The sequence below is a fragment of the Pinus tabuliformis genome, chromosome 1_1 (genome assembly GCF_031772625.1).
Source record: "Pinus tabuliformis cultivar Carrire ecotype Pingquan chromosome 1_1, CPIR1, whole genome shotgun sequence".
In the NCBI taxonomy this organism is placed as follows: domain Eukaryota; kingdom Viridiplantae; phylum Streptophyta; class Pinopsida; order Pinales; family Pinaceae; genus Pinus; species Pinus tabuliformis.
In genome coordinates, this window is record NC_142297.1 from 648,844,605 (window position 1) to 648,865,452 (window position 20,848).

The window sequence follows — 20,848 nt, forward strand, 5'->3', positions numbered from 1 at the left end:
TTTATCTTAATTAATGTTTATTTATTCTTTTCGGACTCTCTAACAACATTTTTTTTTTCTTTTTATAATAAAAGGAATGTGCGGGAGCAAGATAATGGTGCCCTATGGAAGGAATGAGAAAAAAATTAATGATGGTTCCCTATCATTTGATTGATTCACCAAAAGAAAGCTACAGATTCTAAAAAGAAAAAAATGGAGAGTAGTAGTGATTGCCACAAGCTATAATTTCTAAAAGGAAAACAAAGTGGAGAGCAGTGATTGCCAGAAGATGATTTTCTAGACTAGAGTTATAGTTTCTGTTAATGAAAGAAAAAAATGGAGAGCAATGATTTCCCCAAGTGATCAGGGAATGCTGTTCCTTATCTTGACACAACTATAGGGGCCGCATGATCTACTCTTGGCATCCATGGTGTGCATTATGGAACAAAGTTTTCACGCAGCGACCCAAAATCTCATGATAAGGTCCCGTGCACTCCTCCCTCCCTTCTCTAGTTTCTGGATTCAAACATGTAAAGAAATTAAAACCTCTCTAAGTGCATGGATCGATTGCAGGACCAATATCTCTAGTTGGCCTCTGAATCCCTTAAAAACCTAGTTACAATTACTGCAAGATTAAGGAACCCTGAATAACCACAGGAATGCATTTGAAATCTAGGGTTTGTGAATAATTTTACTCTGCTGTAGGATGTTGTCTTGATTTCCATATGCAATTTGCATGATTCAAGTATTGAGTCCTTAACTAGGGTTTGTAAAGGGCTTAATGCTATCAATCTTGTGAATTGCAGGAATTTGTTATATAATGCCCTGGAAAGCCTTAAAAAATATGACAGTGTCCAAGAATTGAGTTTAAAAGTTCATTTTGGATTTACTCCTTATGGTTTGATAATAATAGGCGAGAATTTCACAATGCTTCTGAGGTTCTCACTCAAGCTTCAACCATCTCTCCACATTACCCTTGTCATGGCCACTCACTGCCATGATCTAAAAGAACTATCTTTACAGTTATGATGTATGGACTTGTGGGAATTACTCATATCATTCCAAATGACTACTCTTTCTCATGGATGCTATGGGGAATGCCTGTCAATTATGGTCAATAATATAATGCTTCTGTTTCAAAAATTCAAACAATTTGTTTTTGTTTTTGTTTTTTTCCAGAAACAATGGAGAAATTCCATAATTATAATTGCAATAAAATACAGAATCACTTAAAATGATATTAATTGGGTAAAGATACATGCTATCATGAACAATATAATACAATTTTTTTACAAAATCTGAAAACTTTCATCATCGATCTTTAGAGGGGAACAAGAACTACTTTCTATTGCCTCCTTTGACCAAGTGCTCCTAACCAATCTCTTTACCATAGTCACCACATATAACTTTTACTGGGATTTTCACTTCACTTTGAAGCAGGAGATGTGCTTGAATCTTGTTATAACATTTCCGAGTCATATTGGGACAATTTCACTGCTATACGATCTCTACTCCATAGGATGAACCTTGTTATTAGATTTCTGGTTTATGCTCTATATTATAACTCTGTCACCACTATTGAAATTTTGGTCATTAGCATGATTCCTGTTACTTAAATTTGTCACTGTGGCTTGTCCCATATTTAAGTCATAATTTCCAGTGTTTTGTTTAGCATGTTGATTTGTTACTTGGAGCAACTGAACATGAGAGATTTCCATGGAATTCTTGAGATTTTTTTATTGCATGAACTTTTTAAAATATTCCCCTGCCATATCTTGCTCTTCTTTGGAAGTCATTTCATTTTCATTCCCTTGGAGAATAGTATCATGTCATGATAATTGGAAATTCAACTTGAGTAATGATCTTTAAGTGGGATCTTCATAAAAGGAGATCTATTGGTGATGAACTGAGCATATCAACAGGTGGATTTTCAACATAATTAATTGGTGCTTCTACTGTATTCTCTACCTGGGTATTTTACTCCATTATAATTATTGGCAACATTTTCGTTATCTTCAATATTGAATAGAGGTAAAACTTCTGCTTTATTAATGGACCTGTGAACCTATTACTTATCGACAACTCCTGCTGCAAGACCCTCCTTTGCTACCTTCCGTTTATAGATTTTTTCCTCCATTGTTCCATGAGCATCCAAGCAATAAGCATAAACATGCTTCATTTATACAAATATCCACACAAGAAAAAGATCTTGAAGATCATGTGTTGGATTATGGGAACCATAAGAAATTATCACCCGATTGGCTGTTGGAAGATTTATACCCAATGATATGGCTCTAGTTGATATTAAAACAAAACAGACCCTTTTATTTGAAGGGTTACTAAATTTCTCTACTAGATTTTTCCTTTGGGCGACACTAGTGTGTTTATCAATCCTACTGTTAAAAAATGAAAAATGTGGAGCAAAGTGCTCTTCTCAATATTATTTATAGCTAAATAGATTACATAGAAGACAAAAATAATTAATGATTGAACTTGAACTCAAGTGTAACTCAACCAAACAATACTAAATTTAAACTGACTATGACACTTGGATTGAATTTTATGATATCTAGCAGGTGGTTGGAATTAGTTTCTCTAATACTCTCCCTTAATTACAACCACAAAAAATCTAAACTAAGGTGCCTACTGGTCTAAGTCTCAACTAGACTTACAATTTTGACATGAGATGGATTTCCTTTTCTTTTTATTTTCTTCCAAATCCGATCTCCTCTAAATTATTTTAGATTTTTCTTTTTGTTAAGGCGTTAAATTTTAGATTCTTCATTTGCTGGTGCAACTCTTCTATTTTTCGACGCTGTCTAAGCATGTCCTTGATTTATTCGAAAATTGGTTTGTATGTGGACTGTTGCCACATGTCATATTTTGGAGTGTGGTTTTCATATTCAATATTTTTATCATCAATTTTCTGCAACATAAGATGATAATAAAATTTTATCTCTTCAGAACTCCAAAACATGAAAATTTCATTAATGCTTTCAACATACATACTATCTTCAACATTCATTTCTACAACTTCTATGTAGAATTTATCAAAACATGGTATTGCAAGCCTTGCTTCAAGGAACCTTAATTCTTCTTCCAATTTTGTTGATTCTTCCATGTTGCTGCTAACATCTGCACATTCAAAATCAAGGTTAAGTTTAAAAATATTTGCAAAACCATATTGATTCTGTTATTTTTTCTCTGCAATGAAAGATTTCTCTTCTTGTGCTTCCTTCTCTGCCTATGTCACGTCCACTTCTTTACTAACTTATGTTTCTACAAACAAGTTGTCTTCCACTTGGTTTTTAGACTCAAGTGGGTTTCTCTCAACAATTAACATCATGTTGATATGCTGTTTCTATTGCATCATCTGTAACCATTCACCTTTGGCTAAATGTTCTTCATCAAAACTAGCATCAACAATTTTAATTATTAGATTCATCATACCAATGGCTACTCCAATGACAACTTCATTGTCATTAGTAAACTATATTGTTTGATTCAATTGAGTATTATCCACTTGTGGCTATTCACAGTGGGATTCAGGAGCATATGTGTGTTCTTTTCTAATTCTTCTGCAAATTCTTCGTAGTCATCATCCACTTGTGGTCGAGAACAGTGAGATTCACAAACATTTATATGCTCTTTCTTTGCTTCTGGTAATAGACCATCATCAATTTCATCCAATTTCAACTGAGACTCATCAAAATCTTCATATTTAACTTGATTACTCCCCATTACACCAAAACTCCTTTCAAGGGTATCCCAGGCTTCCTTGGCTATCTTTGCATTTGCAATGAGGGGAAGAATGTTGTCATCTACCCATTATTTTATGAATTTCAGTGCGAAGCAAATATTTTTCCTTTTGTCTTCCAACTCTTTCAAATGAACCTCAAACAACTCTTGTTGTTGCTTCGACTTTCTCAGCCTCTTGGATTTTCCCATAGCTACCTAGTTTGTGCTTCAAATATAGGTTAAAAACTACTAGTTGTGACTTCCACTTAATTTTTTTCCTCTCTTATGAATCACTGCATTGCAAGCATCATGCCCCTCTAGATTCAAACTAAAATTCACAACTAAATCTCAAATTTAATTTCAAATTTCAACTAAACCAATTTTTTTGTTCGGGGTTCAACTTATGACAATGTTAGGGTCCAACCCTAACCCCCTTATTTATGTAATAGGGTCGAGTCATAGTTATAGTTAGTTAAAGAGCCAATAAAGCCCATATTAATAATTGTAAATGGTTGACCCGCATTTAAAGAAAGGGACCATCGTTAGTTGCAAATGAGCCATGGTATTAGATAGATGGTATTAATAGAACCATGGTACTGACCCATGGTATTACATGTATGAATCCTATATAAAGGATATAGACTCCCCATTGAGGAGCATCGTGTCTTATTCTGTAATCGAGCCCTGCTCTATTGGAGGTTGCCCCCTCTAAGAGACAAGTGGACATTTCTTTCATCTCTGAATAATAAAATACATGCTGTTATTTCTCATTTTGTTCTATGTTTTGGGTTGAATTTCCTCACATATTTGGTATTCTGGAATTTTCTCGCAGGTCAAAAGCATAACAAGTGGTATCAGAGCACTTTCCAAGGCCAGTGGTATCTCCATTTGTAGTAGTATTTTTTTTTTTTTGTCTAGAGACATGTTCCGGCATCTTTAAACGCACATAAACCAGTCGATTTGGGGAGGCATGCGCACAAAAAATACAAGAGGTGGTCATGATTATTGGACTCCCTTATAATCCCTGTGGGTAACCCTTCTAGTAGTAGCACATTAGACAGAACGACGGATGGATTGTCTTCCACGTATCCTCTGGGTATATTGGAAGCCCCCTAGGCTCACCTGAAACCTCACCGTAGATAAATCGTCGGTCGTCTTGCTGCTACAGTACACCGAGAACAACACTCGAGGAGATTACTCACGTATACGATAGGGTAGTCGGGTAGTACAGCTAAGGGTATGGTTGATCCTCCTTAGTTAGTGCTTTGAAATATTAGGTCGAGTACTACTATTGGACCCTTATGTATATTATGATCTGTAGCACCTGACACTCCTTGAGACCATAGTTCCCTTGTCTCTATGAAGAATGCCCATCATCTTCTTTGCCAGATCAGATCTAGTAGGTTGGGTTCTACGTCACCACAACAATCAGATCCACCAGAATACCATTCAGATCTAGTAGCGGGGGTTCAGTCGTTACCGCATTCCTACTCACACTCTACAGTTGAGGGTTTCACAGATAGATCTGACCATTTGTGCAGGGATGCTTGTGGCTCCTATTCCTTGGGGTGATTCTCACAGGACATTGGGCAAGATTAAATTTTCTGGAAAAACTGTAGTATTGATAAGCGGGGAGTAAAACTCCTTTCAGAGAGTTTGAGGCCTTCCCAGGACGCTTATAAGAGACCTAGCCCATAAGAATTTGGATGACGGGATGAGCGAGGTGGTACCATTCACTTGTTAGCTTCAATTTTTGGGTGGTCCCAAATTTTTTCACAGTGACGACAAGTGAACTGGATCTGTGTATGGTAGAAACCAGAGCTCAAGCTATGGCCAATGAGAAGATGGAATCCATTGAAAATAGGTTGGAGGAATTATCGAGGCAGATCCAGACATTGAACGACACATTCACAAAGGGCAAGTTGGCGATACAATCAGAGGCATATGCTTTTAATGAAGACCATGAAGGAGAATCTAGTCATTCTCTTCACTTCCATGGAAACCACCAACATTCCCACCCTCGACCACCCAAGCTGGACATGTACAAATTTGATGGCTCTAATCCGGCAATATGGTTATCACAAATGGACCAATATTTCACACTGAATCACATCAGAGATGATGAGACTAAGCTACATGTGGGAGGCCTTTACTTGGACCAAGAAAGATGGAAATGGTGGCAGTGGCATCAAAAATGCTATGCAAGGCCAATTACTTGGCAGGAATTCTCAAAATCCCTTTGTGAATGCTTTGAATGTGAATCCAATTTTTTGGGTTGTCTTACTAAGCTCAGATAGACATGCATAGTACACGACTATATTACAGCCTTTGAGAAATTAGCCTTTCGCACAGGAGGTCTGGCAGATGAATTCTACTTGGAATGTTTTATCAGTGGTCTCAAAGACACCATCCAAGCTCACGTCCAGATGCACCACCCACCCACATGGCTAGAAGCTTGTACAACGGCTCGCGAAGTGGAATGCGCATTACCGACCTAGTCGCCTTGTCCAAATTTCATAGCCAAGGGATGACCCACCCAGGCTCCGGGAACTACCCAAACACTTAAGGTTAAAAATGTGTCACCAGCAGAAATGGCAGAAAGAAGAAAGCAAGGATTGTGTTACTACTGTGATGACAAATACTCCCTGGGACATAAATGCAAGGAACCCAAATTCTTTCAAATTGATGTTACTGATCACAGTTCATCTGAGGAAGCCCTATCCTTTGAGGGACCAAAGGAGGAAGATGAGGACAACCAACAAGACAATGAGCTCCCAGCTACACCAGAAGAACCAGTTATCTCGCTCCATGCTTTGGCAGGAATTTCCTCTCCCCAAACTCTCAAAATCAGAGGTTTTATTAAACATCGACCTATAGTAGTCTTGATTGATAGTGGCAGCACAATAACTTTATCCATCAGAGAGTCGCAGAAGCTATGCATTGTTTTGTTAGAGTAGTTTTTAATTTCGAGGTATGGATTGCTGATGGGGGGACAATAAAATGTGAGGGTCGCTGTGAAAATATCAAAATTCAGATGGGAGATTACCACCTAAAGACCCACATGTTTGCCATCAATATGGGCGGGTGTGACATTGTCTTGGGTGTGGAATGACTCTGCACACTCGGCCCAATCACAATGGATTTTTGTTGGACACCTAATCCTCAATGGGTTAGTGTGGAAGCCAAATGGACAAAAGGAGTCCAAGAGACCTTGGGATGTGAAACCCAACAGTCACAACATGTACTATAAATGTAAATAATTTGTTAGTAAAATTGTACTTGCATGTTTTATCTTTCATATTCCTCTGCTGCCCATGTGTGTTTAACATGGTATCAGAGCGGGCGATTGCTGGTCCTCCTCCAATTTAAGCCACTAATTTTTGTGGTCATTTTTTGTGAGTTTGTTTCTAAACCTTAGCGTTATCTAGACTCTCTGAAATATGTAATTGTTAGAACGCAGGACCTAAATTGGGCTCTCTGCCCCACTAAATCTTGCTATTAATCATTCACCTACCACTGCACCTTATTATAGCCTGCCCCAAGCAGTGTCATATAAGTTTTTGATATTGTTTGTGCCCTCTGTCAGGCCTGCGCCCTCTGTCAAGAGACCTGCTGCAAATGCTGCCTCTCTGCGTGTCTTCTGTGCATAATTTTCTGCATCCTCTTTGCGCCTTTCAGAAATGCCAACACTGACATTTCTATTACCCTTGCTAGACCTGCACTCTGTGCATTCTCCCATGCAAATAACACTCATATTCTGCATTTGCTAAATGTTGTCCTCTCTGTCTACTGTGCAGTCTTCCTGCCTAAATTCAGAAAGCGTTGAGAGAGGGACGACTTCAGCACTGGAATATTGTCATGGTGCGTTGAACAGTTGATTTGTGCGCTACTCCTGCTTTGTAAGGAATGCAGGTATTCTAAATTTGTACGCTGCTCCTGTTTTGTACAAAAAAAACATTGGTTTGAAGTTTATTTTGGCACATAACCATGCGATGAATTGTTACGCTGCTCAGACTTTACTGTCTATTGGACTAACCTCGGCGATACGCAGTTTGAGCCAGCGGCATGCCGTCCATTGCCTCGGCTCTTCATCTTGTATATATACCCCCGCGACCTGTCATGTAACAGTTCCTCGTCTTACCACGCGATCTCATTTGTAACAGCGCTCAGCCTTACCGTTGCAGCAAGTCTCGAGACTTCACCCTGAATATATACTCTTGGTATATACTGAGTCAAAGCTGGAAACAACTGTAGTGATATAAAATTTCTGGAGATAGTTTCATTTGAAGAGATAATGTGTGTTTTTGTGTAAGGAGGTCTATCACTCCAGTCGACCTTTCTGCATCTTGGGGACTACAATAATCCCCACATAGAAATCTGAGGGCATTTCCCACGAGAAATCAATAACTCGGGTAGTCTGGTTTGCGAGACTACACTTCCTCAGTTGATGTTCACCTCAGACACTGTCCGCGCTAAAATTCTTCATCCTATTCTTTGAGGGCGTAGACTCACTACAGAGTTCGAGGAGCAGTGCCAGACCATTGGATCATTTTTTAGAAAATTATATATTACAGAGCAATGGAACACATAAAATATTGCAGAAATATAAACACAGAAAACGCATAAAAAAAGAGAGACAGAGATATACATGGTTCACCCAGTTTGGGCTACGTCCACCCCGAACAGCCAGTCCTTCCTTTCTATTATCCAGCAAAATGAAGAGACAAAACCTACAACAGATCCGCTGTAATATCCTCTGTTTTCTCTCACAGTCTCACCTCTCTATTTCTCGCTCACAGAATACACATCTATTACACAGCCTCAAATACAATTCCCTCATAAAAAGAGAGGGGTTGCCTTCTAGGGCAAAAAACCCTAAACTAAACATAAGTTCTACCGTCAGATCATCCGCCTAATGAACGACCCAGATTGAATAGAAATTACTATACTTTTACAAGGCAATTTTACATCTGTTTTTAGCTTCAGGGGCATTGCCCCCAAGCCCCCACCGGGGGATCGCTGGCCCCCAGATCCCCCAGCCGGGGGGGATCGGCCCCCTCGGACCCCCGCGGGGGGGGGGGGGGGGGGGGGGACAAGTTCCCCCCGCACCCCCTCGCGTGGAGGGGTGTACAAAATTCCTGGGGTATACATCTGGCTGAAACAAAGACCTCTGAACAATCATGCTCCACACACAACATCATTGATACTGTGGACTGATCGTGATAATCTCTGTCACATCATGGTGAAAGATTCCAGGTAGGTAACATCATCATGAGATTTTAACACAAACCTGTGCATTATGAAAATAGCTGTGTCCGGATTTCCATGAAATTATTGCTTCGGAGTGGAGGGTTCTACTTTCCAAGAAATTAATGTTTCAGAGTGGAGGGCTCCACTATCAATTCGAGAATCAAAACACTTTGACTCACGATTGTTTTATCCAGAGGGATTGTTAACAAATATACATTCTGATAAGTATTTGGACATGTAAGGAGGTCTATCACTGTTTTTTCAGCGTGCTAGAGACTCATTCCAATGCCTATGACCTGAGCAAGTGGTGGAGCAACATTCTAGGTCTGAAAGTCCTTGTTGGAATTTACTCTCATTGCTTATCTTCATTGCCAGAAAGTGGCAAGATCAGAAAATATTAATTTACTCTCATTGATTATCTTCATTGCCAGAAAGTGGCAAGATCAGAAAATATTGATTTACTCTAATTGCTTATCTTCATTGCCAGAAAGTGGCAAGATTAGAGAATTATGTTATAATTGTTGAAGTTTTGATAGCCATCATTTTTGATTTGAAAGTGAAGGAGTATTTGAAGGATCCAAGCAAGTTTGCAGTTGCTGCTGCCCTAGTTGTGGTATTAAAACTCATTATAATATTTGTCTACATATATATGCATTGATTCCTTGATTCATTTGCTGCACATTTATAAAGGATATTGCTGTGAACTGTGAGTGGGTATTACTTTTCTGCACTGAGTAGTAGTTGTGATCATTTTTTAAGGTGTAAATCTAACATTGAAAAAAAATAAAAATGGCTAGAATCAGTGAAGTATTAGGGTTCCTAAAAACTCTCATATTGTCTACTAATCATGAAACATTAAAAGTTAACAAAGTTTCTCTCACAGATATTCAAGTCTGTCTACAAAATGCACAAGAGAAAACTGATATTTTGTAGCTTGAAACTCAGCTACAGCAAGAAGAACTAAACCAGAGGAGTCATTTTGAACATGTTTCTGTTCAGAACATTGAGACTGCAACCCATCAGAAGCAAGTCAATAATCTTATAGTTGGTTCAGATTTAGTACCCAATAAAGCAACAATTGTACATGCATATGTGGAAACTCAGTCTGCACTTCCCAAGCTCATCATCAGACCTTGGGAACATCTTGTCCATAACAAGCACAAAACTGGTCTTGGATATGACAAGGACTTGTCCTTTCATATTCCAGACTACTCAAAGCCCATTTAGTTTCAGAGTGTTGGATTCATTCATGATAGTTCACCTGCTCTTCATGACAGTTCAGCTTCAGCTGTTCCAGACTTTGCCTCTCTTCCATAGCAGCAACAACAACAACAACAACAGATTGTGAAATGCCAACATTGTGACCGAGTTGGCCATTTGAAAGATCACTGTTTTGATCTTCATCCATGTAAGCACTGTCATAAAACCAGTCATTCTTCACACAGATGCTTCAGAAATAAACATCCTGCAAGAACAAAGATTCATCTTGAATGGATTTCTCCTTCGCAATGGGAATCAACAGCTAGGAAGATATTCCAAACACATGTCAGAACTTGTTCCAGAGTATTGAACAGTTTTGCAGTTGAGTTTTCTCCATCATCTCACCTTGTATCTGACAGGGGGGGGAAATGATGGTCATCTACAAGCTTCAAAGCCACATCAAGCGAGCCTGAGCCACAACCTGCCACACCAGTTTCAGAGTTATAGCCAGAAACAAAGATGCCCTTGAACATGCCTTCAGTTGGTAATCTAGGACACTTCCTCTAGCAGAAGACTTCAGCTTCTTTCCAGTTTTGGAAGAATTCCAGGAACAAAATTGAGAACACTTCCTCTAGCAGAAGACTCCAGCTTCTTGCCAGTTTTGGAAGAGTTCCAGGAATTGCATTAAGAATTCCACAGTTGTTGGTCATCTTTAAACCATCACAGGTTGAGACTTCCCTTTTCAGGTTGAAGTTATCCCTTTTATGTGGGGTGAGGCCTCCTTTTATTGGTTGAAGGTTTCCCTCTTCAAAACAATAGGAGCACTTCCTCTAGCAGAAGACTTCAGCTTCTTGCCAGTTTTGGAAGAGTTTCGGGAACTACACTAAGCATTCCAGTGTTGGTGGTCATCCTTAAACCACTGCCCTTTATATCAACATTTCAGAGAGCACATCCAGCATAGTGTTGCCATGCATTTTTGCACATTTTGTATTATAGCTCTCTTCTTGGACTCATACATAAACTTTCGGATTAAGGGGGGGAATGTTGGACACCTAATCCTCAATGGGTTAGTGTGGAAGCCGAATGGACAAAAGGAGTCCAAGAGACCTTGGGTTGTGAAAACCAACGGTCACAACATGTTTTATAAATGTAAATCATTTGTTAGTAAAATTGTACTTGCATGTTTTATCTTTCATATTCCTTTGCTGCCCATGTGTGTTTAACAATTTCCAGGAGTTATATATGAGCTTTAAGCAGAATGACCACACGCATACCCTTGGTGGACTCCAAGCAGGTACTCCTTCTATCACGAGCTCGCATCGAATGGAAAAGTTGTTAAAAAAGGGCCACCATGGAGTTATTGCCCAATTTAATGCCATTCAGGCATTCAAGCCCCCTACTCTTCATATTCATCCTGAGATGCAAAAGGCCTTAAAAAAACATCAACAGGTCTTTGACAAACCTCAGGAGCTTCCACCATCGAGAGGGGAACATGATCATAGCATTACTTTGGTCCCAGGGGTACAACCACCGAAAGTGCACCCATATAGATACCCTTTTGCCTAAAAGAATGAAATTGAAAAAATCATTAACGGACTCATGGAAGCCGGTGTCATTCGTCTTAGAATTAGTCCTTATTCATCACCTATGGTCATGGTGCTCAAGAAATATGGGGAATGGCGTATGTGTCCAGACTTCAGGGCCCTCAACAAGTTTACGGTCAAAGATAAATTCCCCATCCCGGTTGTTGATGATTTGTTGGATGAACTGAATGGGGATCAATTCTTTACTAATCTAGACCTTTGCTCGAGCTATCACCAAATTCGCATGAAAGAAGTAGACATTCCGAAGACTGAATTCTGAGCTCATGAAGGCCATTATGAATTCCTTCTCATGCCAGTTGGTCTTTGTAATGCCCCATCCACTTTTCAGAGCCTCATGAATCACCTGCTCAAACCATATCTCGGAAAATTTGTCCTCATTTTCTTTGATGACATTCTCATCTACAACCCCACCTGGAAAAAACATCTTCAACATGTAGACCTACTCTTGCAATTGCTCGGGAAGCATAAATTATTTGTCAAATTGTCCTAGTGCTCTTTTGGCATGAAAGAAGTCGAGTATTTGGGCCACATTATGGGGCATAAAGGTGTCAGGGTGGATCCTAAAAAGATCCAGGCAATGCAGGATTGGCCCCAACCAAAGACCTTGAAGAGTTTGAGGGGATTCTTGGGTCTCACCGGCTACTATCACAAATTTATCCACAATTATGGTCGGATTGCTAAACCCCTCACTCACCTTCTCAAGAAAAATTCATTCCTCTGGAATGATGAAGCACAACAGGTGTTTATAGCTCTCAAACATGCCATGTGCTTCACTCCCGTATTGGCACTACCCGACTTCACCAAATCTTTTGTGATTGAATGTGATGCTTCAGGTACGGGTATTGGGGTTGTCTTAATGCAGGAAGGTCGACCCTTGGCCTTCACTAGCCAACAACTAAGTGGGAAACATCTGGGACAATCTATCTATGAGAAGGAGATGATGGCCATCTTACATGCAGTGGATACCTGATGACCATACTTATTGGGGCGGCATTTCCAAATCCGCACAGACCATCAAAACTTTAAATATTTTTTGGAGCAACGCCTAACCTCGGCACAACAAAATAAATGGCTAGCCAAAATGTTGGGATATGATTATGAGATAATTTAAAAGAAAGGGCACGAAAATGTCGTAGTGGATGCTTTATCACACCAATTTCAGGAGGAAAACACCCTGCTAGAAATCTCTCTTCCCATTCTAGAGTGGATTGAAGAAGCTCGCAAGGAATGGATTTCACATCCTTTGCTCTCCAAACTCATTCATAACTTGCAAGAAGATCCAAATTCCACAGTGGGATACTCTTGGAAGAATGAGTGTTACAGGGAAAAGTGTCTACTCAGAACTGCTTATCCCACTAAGGTGTGATAGCTACCTTAGAAACTAACAAAGTAAATCTACTTTCGTTTTTCATTTATAAAGTATAGATAGAGAGGAAAAAAGAAGACTAACCTCTGTCTTGCGCTAATCTCCTGGTTTGATTCCTCTCTTCCTTGATAGTCTTTTGCTACTTGTTCCCTTGCACGCCCAACTTCACAGAGTACCTGTAAGATCACAGTAGCATAGCACTATACAAAGACATGGATCTATAATCATAAGCAATCTAGGATCAGATGTAAATTTACCATACAAATGCAACAAACATAAATGACACAAGAGTATGGAGGAAAACTTGAATAACTTTTTTTGATAAATAAGAAAAAGCCAAGAGGAGTTACAACCAGTTGTTCTGACCCAACATCAACCTCTCAGCAAGGAAGCCCCTCTTCACCTCATACAAAGCTTATATCACCCAACAATCTGATGTTTGTCTCAAGAAACCAACAACAATTCCTTACAATATGCAAAATTCCAGCCTCTGGATCTGTGGGATGAGGGATCCATGTATAGATATCTGTAAGGGAGATGAGTCAGCTTATGATTTGATTAGTGTCTTCCCTCTGATAGTTCTTGCTTCCACTTGGAGATTGATGATCTCTTACTCATCCTTGGTCGAATTCAGAGAGGCAAGTGTCACAGGAGAAGTTTCTGGAAGCTTCCATTGCCTCTCCACCTCGCGGAATGACACTGCCATTTGTCATTTCTCGCCCATCACACCCCATAGAAGGGCTTTTTGAAATGCAACGCACCCACACAGTGTACTTAGGTGAGATGCAATGCACTTGGCTTGTGGAGCAGCTGAAATGATCCTGTTTTGACCAGTTCTGAGTAGTTTTTCATGGAGAACTTCTGGAAGAAGCTGTAATCAGTTGAACTTGTTCCTTTAGGGGTTAGAACAACACTTTTAGGGACTTAGGAGCCCTTGGTTTATGGACATTTCATTCTTGGGGTTGCAGTGCCAAAAATGTCCATAACAGTTGCCCCATAAAGCATGAGGTCGCTAATCTTTTGATGTCGGGTGAAATGCTTTATTATGAGGATCCGAAGTACTTTCAAGCTGGGAGGAGACCTGTAATAAGATACAATACAATATATTATCTTCATAATATTTTCATGATCTAGCTGAGGCAGGCATTCCCATGCTCAGCTTTATAAATTCATTTTCATGTACATAGGACAGACAATCGTCTGAGTGTAGACTGATGATTCTGATAGAGCCATCATTCCTTTGATTGGATGATTATCTGTGCAGCAATGATGTACATCTGATGTCTTTATTTTCTTGAATATATATCGCAACCCGGATGGATGAAACTAGATCCGGGGTCTTCAATCTCGTTCGATCTTCACTCAAAGTACAAGTCTATCCATGTGAGAGATGTTCTGGAGTCGAACATGGAAAGACATCGCTTGATTACCAGCCAATGACATAAGCTGTTAACAAGCGCAAGAGGAATCACTGATAATGATAATGACCCTCAAGGTACTGCAATACAATTCACGTGGTGTAAATAAAGGACTTGGCGTTAAGCACCACGCAAAATCTTTCGGTCGAAGGTCATTGATGTAAACGTGTCGCCGGAAGTGAGAAACTTGCCATTGAGGCATGCAAGCTTCAAAGTACTGAATGGGGTGTTCCTAGATCAACTTCTTGGATAATGAGCTGATGTCGACAAGAAGTGATCCGTCACAAGAGGGCCTTAATGAATCCCACATCAATGACACGGAACGGAGCAAATGATTTTAATGGAGGTGAAAACGATCTGGTGATATAAGGTTCAGGGTGGCGGTCATGAAAGAATGGAGTATAAATGTATTGTAGTGGGTGAGACACAGGTGAATTCTCTGAATGACTTCTCTTGAACATATCGGCGACACTGACGTGATGGATTGGTAGCATTAACCCCAAATGTGGATGGTATAATGGGACCATGGTGATGTGATCGGTGAATGAAACAACCCAACTCGACTTGGATGCGAAGTGAAAGTGTCATGTACAAGAGCGACTTGCTACCAACAAAGTTTCTTCAAGTTTTCTTCCCAAATTTTCCCCAGTCATTGCTGACCAGTACCTCTTTATTTTTATCAAGCTTGAGGAGAATAACATATGCTTGTTCTATAATTTTCCCTTCGGGCAAACCCATTGCTATGTTTTAACGAGCCTAGTGATAGTGAAACTCGTTCTCGTCTATAGACAAGTTTGTCGCTATTAAAGTTTTAACGAGTTTAATGACAAAGATAACTTGGTCCTTTTCAATTTTAGAAGTCTGAAAAGGAACGTAAAGGAAACTCCAAAATTCCTTTTTCGTCATCTAATCCTTTAAGTCCGAAAAAGTATAAAACAATACAGAAGGGATGAATTTTTGATACTTTTAACGAGCCGAACAAAACAAGTGCTCGATCTTTTTTTGTAATAATCCCTCAGGTCCAAAAAGATTAAAATTTAGAGGAGGGATAGCACTTCCGGTCCATTTAATGAGCTGAAGAGGCCAATGGCTCGACAATCTTTTCATATTTTACGAGTCAATTGAAAAGAGCTTAAAGGAGACTCGTCTTTTGAGGAACGAGTGATAAAATGGGTAGTAACTGATTCCAGGTAAGGTTTGAAATTTTCCAATCACGGCAGTGTTACAAGGATGGCTAGTGAGGTAGCTGTTCCTCAAAATGGGTAAACAATCAAATGGAGGTGAATGATCGGCCAATGCAAAAGTGGAGGTGACAGTGCAAACACGACCAAGGCTTTAAAGGCTGAAGTATTACATTCACGATGGTTATTTACCGGAAATTGGTTCATTTTTTAATGAGCTTAAACTCTGGAGGAACATGTTCTCATTTCTTATGTTTATTTTTTAACGAGCATGAAGTCCGCGCTAAAACTGCTCGATTATCCAGTTGTGTGATAAGAATGTCTCATATATAAAAACGACAAATTTTAGAGTTTCGCCCCACATCCTTTCTTTATGCAAGTTAGGAAACAACCAATCCTACGAGTTTAAAGGGTTAGAGGACCTACAAATTTAAAAAAATAAATAGTTGCTCTTCGCTTGCATGCCAAAAGGTTTGCATGCCCCCAGGTATAAAACAGAGTTTCAAGGTTACCCCTTCTTCCTTCCGTTAAAACTGTAGAAATTTTGAATAATTTAACACATATTCAACAAAGATTATCTTGATCATGTACTATTGTGGAATACATACACAATACATAATCTCCTCTACGTTGATCATCAATATAGCAGCATCAATAACAATAAAACATCAAGAGCATTCACACATTAACACAGTATGTAACCCGGGGAAAGCATCTCGCTAAAAACCCCACACTATCTGTATATTAATGATTGAGACCATGTAACATTAAAAAGTACAATGCTTATCACAAGCAATCCAGTACCAGCTCCACCTGTTACACACAATACAGCTAAGATTTGATCTCCAAATCTATTCCATTGCTTGCCTGCCTCCACTGCTCAATACCTGCTCAAGAATGAATGAGAATGGTCTACCAAACTCGTATTTCACCTCCAAAGGATCACTCACAATGTGTAAGACGTGAGCAAAAGCTACAAACTGGGCAAATACATGAGCAAACTCATTGGCATACTCAATCCCTTGATTGTGCAAGATCCGATGCACAACTATAGTCACAACTGATAGCAATCTGATTCTCTAACACCTGTCCCTGCTGAACTGAACATGCACTGACATGCAACTGAGTTAACTGATGTATTCTATAGTTGTATTATGAGTTAATAATTAGTTTAACAACTCATCATTAGTCTATTTGCAGTTAGACTAACTACAACTAGTTTAACCAAGTCAAACTGAACACAACTCCATCAACTCCACCAAACTCAATTGATTGAGTTCTAACTGAAGTCATGCATGCAACAACTCAACTGACTCATAAGAAAAGCGTACTTCCTTCTGACAGCTGCATGGGCCACATTTGTAGCTCAAACTGAAGTGATCCAAGAGAATAAGATCAAGTTTATAGTCCAAATATTATTATGAGACAATAATATTTGACTTTTCTATTTTTGACAGCCAGTCTAAAAATAGACTTTGATCACACACACTGTGGTCACCCACACTTTGGTCACCCACATTGTGGTCACTCACACTGTGATCACTCACACTGTGGTCACCCACACTGTGATCATCCACACTGTGATAAAAAATAGAACTTGCGCCATAATTTGCCTGCGGGCCCACTTAGTGAAGGCGACTCTTTTCACTAAGCTCCATCATCTTGTTGCAATCTCAAAACTCCCTCTCGACAAGATATGGATTATCAGCAACCCCTATCCTGCCTCGGTGGTACTCGAATTTGCTCCTGGTGAGAGCCTTCGTCAAAATATCAGCATCCTGATCCTCCGTTGGAATGTATGAAAGCAACATGATCCTCCGCTACACACAATCTCTGATATGATGGTACCTGATGTCAATATGCTTAGATCTATCATGAAATATAGGATTAGCCAAGAGTTTAATGCAACTCTGGTTATCACAGTAAATCACAGTAGGATCCAAATGAGAACCGAACAAACCAACCGAGATCTTCCTCATCCATATAGCCTCGCATGCAGCCAAACTTGCTGCCATATACTCGGCTTCCGCTGAACTGAGTGCCACGGATCTCTGCTTCCTGCTGTACCAAGAAACTGCTGTCGATCCAATACTGAAGACCCCTCCTGATGTGCTCTTTCTATCCGTTGGGCTCCCACGTCTTGAAGCTCATCCTTAGGAACTAATAGCTCCTCATCTGCATGCAAGTGTAGCTCCCTCTCAAGCGAACACTTCATGGCTTTCTCCTCCTGAAATTTTATATCCCGTCGCATAACAGTTTTACCAATGTCTGGCAAATGCACACGATAGTTGTGGGGTGTATTAGTGTACCCCACAAATATCCCAACCTCTGCGGTCGGCTCCAACTTCTTCCTGGCATCCTTCGTCACATGCATGTAAACGTTAGCACCAAAAATCCTCAAATGAGAAAGATCAGGCTTCTTACCAAAATAAGTCTCCTCAGGTGTACTCATGCCAAGTATCCTATAAGGACAACGGTTCTGCACATAAACTGCTGTATTGCATGCTTCTGCCCACAAGTGAAGGGGTAGGCCCTGATCATGCAACATTTCTCGTGCAACACCCACAATCGTTCTGTTCTTCCGCTCAGCTACCCCGTTCTGCTGTGGGTTATGGGGAACTATGAGCTCTCTACGAATCCCTTCTGTCTTGCAGAAATCCTTGAACTCGTCCGAGATGTATTCACCACCATTATCGCTCCTAAGAGCCTTCACCTTCTTCCCTGACTCCTTCTCGACCAGTGCTTTGAATTCACAGAACTTTGAATATGTCTCACTCTTCTTCTGCATGAAGAAGATCCAGCAATTACGAGAGAAATCATCAACAAAAATTACATAATACCTGTGTTTTGCTGTCGAAGCAACTGAGAAAGGTCCACACCCGTCTGTGTGAATTCTCTCAAGGATCGTCGTGGCGCGACTATCCTTCTCGTGAAAGGTGGCTTTCACAAACTTCCCCAAAGTACACCCCTTGCACTGATCTGACTGCGCAAGTGTGCCTTTAGGAAGCCCTGTAGTGATCTGCTGCAGTATCTTCAAGGCTCCATGGTGAAGGTGACCCAATCTCCTGTGCCACAACTCACCATCATCCCGACTCACCAATCCTTCTGCCTTGCCCGCCATTGCTGCGCATCCATCTACATGCAACTGATAAAGGTTCCTCACTCAAACCCCTATCTTCCGGGTCTCACCAGTTGTCTTGCTGCGTAGGAAAGCCTTTCCCTCACTGAAAACAACATCATACCCCTTGTCTTCTAACATCGCCGCTGAGATGAGATTCTTCATCAATCCTGGAACATGCATGACTTCCTTCAATACGAAGGGTTTACCAGACTCCCTCTCAAAGGAAATGGTACCGATACCGGTCGCACTGTATCTACCATCATCGCCCATCTCGATGTGCACTCCAAGATCTTTGTCCTCTAGATCAGAGAACAAATCTCTATCTCTCGTCATGTGAAAAGACGCACCACTGTCCAAGAACCACACTGATCCCATCACACTTGAAACCAAGCATGCGATCAATGAAAAATCAAGCTCAAACTGTGAGGTTAGAGCCTCTCCTGCTGAAGATCCAGCAGCCTGCTTGTTCTTTTTCTTCTGCGGACAATTAGTGGCATAGTGTCCGTGCTGGTGACAGTGAAAACACTTCACCTTGGACATATCCTGCTTCTTGCCTTTCGCACTGGAATAAGAAGCTTTCTTGTTCTTCCCCTTCTTTGCTTTGGTAGCCAAAGCACAATTCTCTTCATCAGATACCTTTGATGAAGATCCATTCTCACCTTTATTGTTTCTGAGTTTATCCTTGAGCGCCAGGTCGCTCTTGCTTTAAAATAACATTTGCAATCCGTTGAAAGACATTTCAACAACACTGCTGCAAATTCGAATTTCCACCAACTCCAACTCAACCGCTTCCGATCTAGAATTCGTGAGAACACAATATTTCTCGTACAGAGATTGACTGTATGGGCATTCACAAGATATCTCACCTTCCAAAGGAAGGATGAATCCAGAGGCTACCTGGCCCGATTACAGACTCTGCCTAAAGAAATAGAATGTAAACACTTCTTGAATAGTAGATCTGAAGATCAATCCTCGCTTGATATCCTGTAAAAATCTCTTCTACAAATCAAGCAGCTCTGATACCATGTAGAAATTTTGAATAATTTAACACATATTCAACAGAGATTATCCTGATCATGTACTATTGCGGAATACATACACAATACATAAGCTCCTCTACGTTGATCATCAATATAGCAGCATCAATAACAATAAAACATCAAGAGCATTCACACATTAACACAATATGTAACCCAGGGAAAATATCTCGCTAAAAACCCCACACTATCTGTATATTAATGATTGAGACCATGTAACATTACAAAGTACAATGCTTATCACAAGCAATCTAGTACCAGCTCCACCTGTTACACACAATACAGCTAAGATCTGATCTCCAAATCTATTCCATTGGTTGCCTGCCTCCACTGCTCAATACCCGCTCAAGAATGAATGAGAATGGTCTACCAAACTCGTATTTCACCTCCAAAGAATCACTCACAATGTGTAAGACATGAGCAGAAGCTACAAACTGGGCAAATACATGAGCAAACTCATTGGCATACTCAATCCCTTGATTGTGCAAGATCTGATGCACAACTATAGTCACAACTGATAGCAATCTGATTCTCTAACACCTGTCCCTGCTGAACTGAACATGCACTGACATGCAACTGAGTTAACTGATGTATTTTATAGTTGTATTATGAGTTAATAATTAGTTTAACAACTCATCATTAGTCTATTTGCAGTTAGACTAAGTACAACTAGTTTAACCAAGTCAAACTGAACACAACTCCATCAACTCCACCAAACTCAACTGATTGAGTTCTAACTGAAGTCATGCATGCAAAAACTCAACTGACTCATAAGAAAAGCGTACTTCCTTCTGACAACTGCATGGGCCACATCTGTAGCTCAAACTGAAGTGCTCCAAGAGAATAAGATCAAGTTTATAGTCCAAATATTATTATGAGACAATAATATTTGACTTTTTTTATTTTTGACAGCTAGTCTAAAAATAGACTTTGATCACCCACACTGTGGTCACC

At 40.0% G+C, this 20,848-nt stretch overlaps 1 pseudogene; it reads right to left on the reverse strand.

Annotated features, from left to right (window-relative positions):
• Positions 1 to 1,532: 1,532 nt before the first annotated feature.
• Positions 1,533 to 20,848, reverse strand: part of LOC149215052 (protein CHROMATIN REMODELING 20-like) — a 49,240-nt pseudogene continuing 29,924 nt past the window's right edge.